Below are 7742 nucleotides of genomic sequence, written 5' to 3' on the forward strand. Positions count from 1 at the left end.
TGTATATAGTGAACAATCGATTCTCGAGCCATCGATATCAACCTATTCAGCACCACCGCCATGGACAGCACCTGCTAACGTCGCACGTAAGAAGGTTTACCTTAAGCAGCATCCTAAGGTATAGTTCGGGGAACAGACCTAGGAAAGGTATACCCCTAGTTAAGGTGTATCTTTAGAGTCTTCGTAGCGCGCTAAGAGACACCGTTATCGGGAAACGCAGCCCTGGGCTTTGAATGTGTAAGTTGCGTTGGTGCCTATAAAAAAATTATTCATTGGATTTACATTTTTTTTAAGGTAAGTGGTTGCAATCGATTTGAAAGTTAGTCATTACAAAAGTAATGTTGAAAGTTAGTCAACTAAATTTGTTTATTTAAATGTAGCAAAAATAAATTGATTGCAACCACTTACCTGGAAAAAAAATAGTAAATGAATGTTATTACAGGACAGAATAAAAAGCTGCTCTAGTAAAAAGCTGACAAGTAACCTTAGCTTGCTTGGCAAAAGTTAGCTACTTGTTTCTATAGACAAACTGAAATTTTTTCATTATGTCATATAGTATTAAAATAAAATTAATATTACTGCCAATGTCTGAGCAGCATGTAACGAAACGTAAAACATGAAAGCCTGTAGACTAATTATTATGTGAATGACTCAGGGCGGTTTTGCTTGGAAAATCCAAGGGAAACTGTCATTACAGTGTAATTTTAATGAACCTCATCTGTTGACAAGATGTTGTGAATCCCACTGGCCTTTGCTCGCTCGCATTAGGCCTATGGAGTGTGTGCAAGAGCATAAGCAATAAGATACTGACCACAGCTCACTTAACGGCCACAGGTGTCGCTAATAACAAGGGTTTCTGTATTCTACATAGAGCCCTTTAACAGCTAAATATCAACATTTTCAGGAATTAATCTTTAGTGTTGACAGTGAAATAGCTTGAGCCATTCTCTTGAGTAGGATTAGGTGTTATGACAATACAGTTTCACAAGACTGCTTAATTTTTGACATGCTTATAAAGAAACGATAAAGATACATCTAAATGAAAATATATATTTTTTTATTTTCAAATGACAAATTACTATTTTAATTAAATACATTTGATGAGCTTGTATTTGCAAATTGTAACTAAATACTTTTTGATGTAATTGTTCCCATTTGTGACTATAAGTAGCATTGCACATATCTGCTAACTCTCATTAGAGTGTTAGTAGAGTATTAGTAGACTGGTAGGGTTAGGGTTAGAATAATTTAAAATGTACTTGAAAAGTTACTTATAGTCAGTAAAATGTGTTTTGGGAGACCATTACAATAAAGAGTTAGCAGATATTAAGCAGACAGTCTACTAACACTCTACTGAGAGTTAGTTGACATGTAGGTGCAACGTTACTTATTGTCAACAGAATGTTTCAAAGGGACCATCAAAATAAAGTGTTTCCCTGTTATCATGTGTTTATCTCATGGTTTTCATCTTTCATCTCTGGATCAAGCACAAGATATTTTATAGCAAACCTTCACCACTGCCTTTATAAGAATAAAAACTATTTCATTATGATGAGACACAAAGAGCTGCTGCTCACATAATCACATTCAATCAGCCATTTCTAAAGATATGATCAGTTCAAAACAGAGAGAGAGCCGTAACCACACCAGATCTTCAAAAAGCACACATATATCATGCTAGTATTTTAGACATCTAAATAATGTTACACACTGATGCTAGAAAACTTTAATAAGATCATATTATGTCATGATATTTATAATACAGAGTGTTTTGGATACTTTTAAAGGGGTCATATGATGTTGCTAAAAAGAACATTATTTTGTGTATTTGGTGTAATGAAATGTGTTTATGCGGTTTAAGGTTAAAAAAACATTATTTTCGACACACTGTACATTATTGTTTCTCCTCTATGCCCCGCCTTTCTGAAACGCGTCACAGATCTTCTTTATGCACCAAGAGCTTGTAACACTCCAAAGAGAAAGAAAAAATTGAAATCGCATGATATGACCCCTTTAAAACACAATAAGTACATTCACTCAGAACTTACTAAATAACAAATAAACATATAAAGGTAAAATATATTTAAAAAATCTTTACTCTTAATATCTGCTGCAGATGAAGTTGAGTTTGTCGTGTTCAGGACGGCTGATCCAGCGCTGATCTCCTCCAGACTGAACTGCTCCTTTTCTCTTCTCAAGTCTGCAGTTTTCCTGTTTCGTTCCGTTCCCTGGAGCCCAGTACTGATAGCACATGATCTCTCCACTCACCCAGAGCCACATGTTCATGATGCAGTAGTTGTGTAAACCCAACCACACCGCCGCGGTAGACGCTCGTTTAACCACATTCATCACACGACGCTGAATCTCTTCTGAATGAACCGAGACCAGATCCACATGATTCTGTCTGCAGTATCTCAGAGCTTCAGACCACGTCAGATTCTCTCTGATCACAATCAGTTTATCTGGAAACCAAACAAACCACAAGTAGAAACTAGAGAGAGACTGATCAAAAAAACAACAACATGCAGAACAAACACTGTGGATGAATTTGTCATGTCAGACATGTAGCGTCAACTTTAAAGCCTTCTACAGACTGGACGATTTTAGCAATCCTATAAGATCATTACAAGTCATACTGTGCGACATGGATCTAATACACTTGGGTATGACATGTATGCAGACTGTACGATGACACCTAGTGACTCGTAGGCTATGACACAATTTACTATGGAAGAATAAAACGTCATCAGCATGCGATAGTGTTAAACAAAAAGGGCATGATGAAGCTTAGTTTGGCAGTTGTACTTTTTATGTTTGCTGAAGAAAGAGGTATCTGTGAAAGAGGAAGTTAAAAGAGTTTGAGGTAAGCAGTTTTAAGTTTTAGTGCCGTCGCGTTGATCAACACGCCATTTCATGTTGCAATTTTATTTGCTGGTCAGTAAACTTGGGTTGTAGCAGCAAACGCTGTGCGATGATCATGCTGAATTTCTGACACTGTCAGAAAATTATTGCAGGATATCTTTGGTCGCAAGATATCGACAATGGCCGTCTTTGAACATCTCTCACTGTATGACATAGGACAAACAGAAATCGCCACGATTGTTTCACAATTCCAGTCTTTCGCCTGGGACAGCAGAAAATCGTGCCGTGTGTAGAAGGCATTAGAGATCTGGAGGTGATGATGGATTGTGTGTATTTTGTGAAGATCTTCTCACCTTCATGACACACAAAAGGATATTGGTGGTTGCAAGAGATGTCGATCCATTGTCCCAAAAGTTTTGGATTGACCACAGTACAGTTTTCATCACTATTAAAATTATTAGGTTCACCAGGAGTCCAGTATCTAAATGAGGAGTCACTTTGATCTGACCACTGTCATGAGTCTCTGAACAGACCAATCCAGACATCATTATTTATGTGATTAGCATCAATGAGCTGCTCAACCTGTTGATTCTCATTCTGGTTTCTCACACTGACCAGATCAGTGTGATTCTGTCTGCAGTAACTCTGAGCGTCTGTCCAGTTCAGCGTCTGATTGACAAAGACGAGTCCTGTGTTCACTTTAAGAAAAACAAATGAGAAAAAAATAATGAATAAGTTTGTTCATTATTCTTATGCTGCTTTATGGTTTGCATGTGAACAGGAGCAGCGGTGGAAACATCAGAAACAAGTCATTCAAAGAGCTTCATTTCGTGTTCATCCCCTGCAAATTGTGCCATGTTTATTTCTATTTCGGCCTAATATTTTCTGGGTCAGTAAGTCTACCTTAGGTTGTTTTGCCAAGTGTATAGTGTAAATGCAGATATTGGATATGAGTCACTTTTAAAACATGTAAGCTGGCAACCCCCTCCCCCCCCAAAAACAAAAAACAGATATTGTCAACAATTTGTAATTGTGCATCAAGATCTACAGTGTATCAGGCATAACATTATGACCACCTTCATAATATTGTGTTGGTCCCCCTTTTGCTGCCAAAACAGCCCTGACCCAAGGCATGGACTCCACTAGACCCCTGAAGGTGTGCTGTGGTATTTGGCACCAAGATGTTAGCAGCAGATCCTTTAAGTCCTGTAAGTTGTGAGGTGGGGCCTCCATGGATCGGACCGATTGTTTGTTCAGCACATCCCACAGATGCTCGATTGAATTGAGATCTGGGGAATTTGGAGGCCAAGTCAACACCTCAAACTCATTGTACATGGTCTGCACACACACCCGGCCATCAACTTTATATGGGGGGGTCTAATGCTATTTCATGCATGTTGAGTTATTTACACTGTTTAAGAGTTGGATTCTCATGCTAAACAGAGCCAAAGTTTCAAAAAACAATTTGGATTTAGAACGGAGTATTTCTGTGCCAAATTTCTGAGCAAGAGTGCGCCCATCACCATGCTTCATTCGGCAGCGCAGCACGGGACTTGCTCAAGAAGAATGTCTCCAAAGAAGTGTGTTTTTGGTTATGAGGAAAAGGTAACCTTGTTCAGCTTCCCAAGAACTCAGCGTTACGTAAACAGTGGATGCAGTTTGTTTTTCCGGGGCAACAACAGAGTTTCGCAAGTGTGTTTGTTGACGAATGTTTTATAAACAAGGCCCAGCTCGACGCTGGATTTGCACACCATTGCACACCGAAAGATGGAACGTCCCAGCGATAAAAGATCCCGTTCATGATTTGGAACTGCAGACGGTAAGTAAAACTGCATCATCACTGCATCTGTGTTTGTTGGCAATCGGCGCTCAAGTGCTCGTAACTCTTTAGCTCCGCCCACAGTGCGCCTCCAGGAGCTTGGTTGTTTTCGGAGAGAATTGTAAAGCTGTATCTTTCTTTTATAAAAATGATAAAACTAAAGACTCTCTGGAGATATGAAGGATCATATACTACTCTATAGGTACTCAAGATTAACATGGGATTTGGTGAAACTGTGTGTGTTATGTCCCCTTTATGTAAAAGAAAATGTGATTCATCAGACCAAGCCACCTTCTTCCATTGCTCTGTGGTTCAGTTCTGATGCTCACGTGTCCACTGTTGGTGCTTTCGGTGGTGGACAGCTCAGCATGGGCAGCCTGACTGGTCTGCGGCTATGCCGCCCCATACACAACAAACTGCGATGCACTGTGTATTCGGACACCTTTCCACCAGAACCAGCAGTCTGTTGGATCGGTCCACACAGGCCAGCCTTCACTCCCCACGTGCATCAATCAGCCCTGGCCGCCCATGACCCTGTTACTGGTTCACCACTATTCCTTCCTTGCACCATTTTTGATAGATACTGACCACAGCAGACTGGGAACACCCCACAAGAGCTGCAGTTTTGGAGATGCTCTGAGCCAGTCGTCTAGCCATCACAATTTGGCCCTTGTCAAACTCGTTCAAATCATTACGCTTGCCCATTTTTCCTGCTTACAACATATAAACTTTGAGAACGAAATGTTCACTTGCTGCCTATTATATCCCACCTACTAACAGGTGCCGTGATGAAGAGATAACCAGTGTTATTCACTTCACCTGTCAGTGGTCATAATGTTATGCCTGATCGGTGTATCTGTTGCTGTCTGTGTCATCAAGGTTAATCACATAACAAAATACAAAGTTACAAAGTTAGTTATATCCTAGCCGGTGGTTCCCTCACTCATGTAAATCATGTGGCAGGTAGGTTCGGATACCAACATTCTTCAAAATATCCTCTTTCATACTGAGTAGAAGAAAGTCATACAGCTTTGGAATGACATGAGCACAAGTAAATAAAATGTGACCCTGGAACACAAAACCAGTCATAAGTAGCACAGGTATATTTGTAACAATAGCCAAAAATATATTGTATGGGTCAAAATTATGGATTCTTCTCAATTTAAGATGTATAAATCTCAATTTTAAAAAAAAGACCATTATGACTGGTTTTGTGGTCCAGAGTCACAAATATTTTTTGGGTGGACTATCTCTTTATGTAATATTTATGAACATTGTGGTTTTAAAGCTAGCTTACTATTGAAGTTTTGCATATGGTTTATATTTTGTATAAAGGAAAGTTTATTATCATTTTAGGCAGCTGCACTCACCATTACGAAATTAACTGCAGATGAAAGAAATGCTCTTATTGCATGGCCAGTCATGCCAATTTCCATTTGTCATAAAAGCACAATCATCTCTACCATCTGGTTGTCCAGTAGCCCAGTTCAGAAAAAGCGCAGGTTCACCTGAAGACCACTGCCATTTATTACGACCCGTCTTCTGCAGCCCAATCCAGACATTCTTAACAAATTTATCATTCACACTCTTGTTCAGCTCGTTCATGTCGTTCATGTTGTCAACGGTGGCCAGATCTGTGTATTTCTCTCTGCAGTATCTCTGAGCTTCAGTCCAGGTCTTCCTCTCATTTATAAAGTGATACTGATGCTGAACTCATTTATTACGACCCGTCTTCTGCAGCCCAATCCAGACATTCTTAACAAATTTATCATACACACTCTTCTTCAGCTCGTTCATGTCGTTCATGTTGTCAACGGTGGCCAGATCTGTGTATTTCTCTCTGCAGTATCTCTGAGCTTCAGTCCAGGTCTTCCTCTCATTTATAAAGTGATACTGACGCTGAACACATTCAGATACGGAGCAGAGAGCTGTGAAAGAGAGGCTTTGCTTTAATGATCTTCATAACAGGATCAAACCTAATGAAACTAGAAACCATAAATAAAACCACAAACACACTCACCAATGAGAAGAAGAATGAAATATAGAGTTTGGTCCATTTCTGAGGATGAAACGCATTGAAAAACGGACATAATTACATTTTAATATATAAGCAGCATAACAATTCACAATTATTAAGACAATATCAAAAGTAAGTGCAGAACTAAATTAAATATCTAATTAACCAATTAAAGAATGAACATGTGAGTTGTTCTTATACTTTAGAGGTCGTGTGTCTCTGTCCTGAGTCTGATGAGTCTGATGTTTCTGTCTGCAGCTTCAGACTGTGTGATTATTATATCTGCTCTCATCTGTCATTCAGCATCACATCATCTGTGTAGACAGACCTCTTTTTTGTTATTTTACTTCCTCTATATTTGTGTATTTGTCCACATGTCTTACTGTTGACTGTTACTGCTGTGATATTATTAGGCCTCAAAGCAGGAAAACTAGGGTGCCGAAACTCCCCTCATTTGCATTTTGGATGTTTGTGTCAGTCAGTATCAGCAGTTTTCTGTATTAAATTTAGACTTTCTACAGCACATAAAAGATGTTAGCAGATACAGCTGCTTTAATGTTATTGTTAGGCAGCATAACTTGTATTACATCCCTGTTCAAATTGACATGTTTTATTTTATTTTTTAATAAAGCAGGGGGGCACTGCTTGAATCTACTAATGATCTGACTGATGAGGGTTGAGTTAATTAGTGAAGGCAAGCCTCACCAAGCCTCTTTGCAAAACATCAGCAATGTTTATAACCAGGGCTTGAAAAAAAAAAAATCGGTTCACTCAGAGCAGAATTGATATTTTAACATTTCTGTTCCTGCGTTCCTCTGTAGCCTATTAATTCAAGTTTATTCAATTCAGGTTTATTTGTATAGCGCTTTTCATGATACAAATTGTTGCAAAGCAGCTTTACAGAAAATTAAGTTTCTACAATATATTTAGTAGCTTATCAGTGGTGACTGTCAGTCAATGTACATATGGCAGAAATGTACGGAAAAATCAATTAAAGATGTAATAAAGCAGACAATGAACACTATTAACAGCAATTATTATATG

General features: G+C 38.8%; 1 pseudogene; it reads right to left on the minus strand.

The window, feature by feature from the left end:
- Positions 1 to 2100: 2100 nt before the first annotated feature.
- On the minus strand, positions 2101 to 6931 carry LOC107721390 (C-type mannose receptor 2-like; annotated as a pseudogene).
- Between the last annotated feature and the right edge of the window lie 811 nt (positions 6932 to 7742).

The sequence above is a fragment of the Sinocyclocheilus rhinocerous genome, unplaced genomic scaffold, assembly GCF_001515625.1.
Source record: "Sinocyclocheilus rhinocerous isolate Xijiao unplaced genomic scaffold, SAMN03320098_v1.1 scaffold9489, whole genome shotgun sequence".
NCBI classification, from domain to species: domain Eukaryota; kingdom Metazoa; phylum Chordata; class Actinopteri; order Cypriniformes; family Cyprinidae; genus Sinocyclocheilus; species Sinocyclocheilus rhinocerous.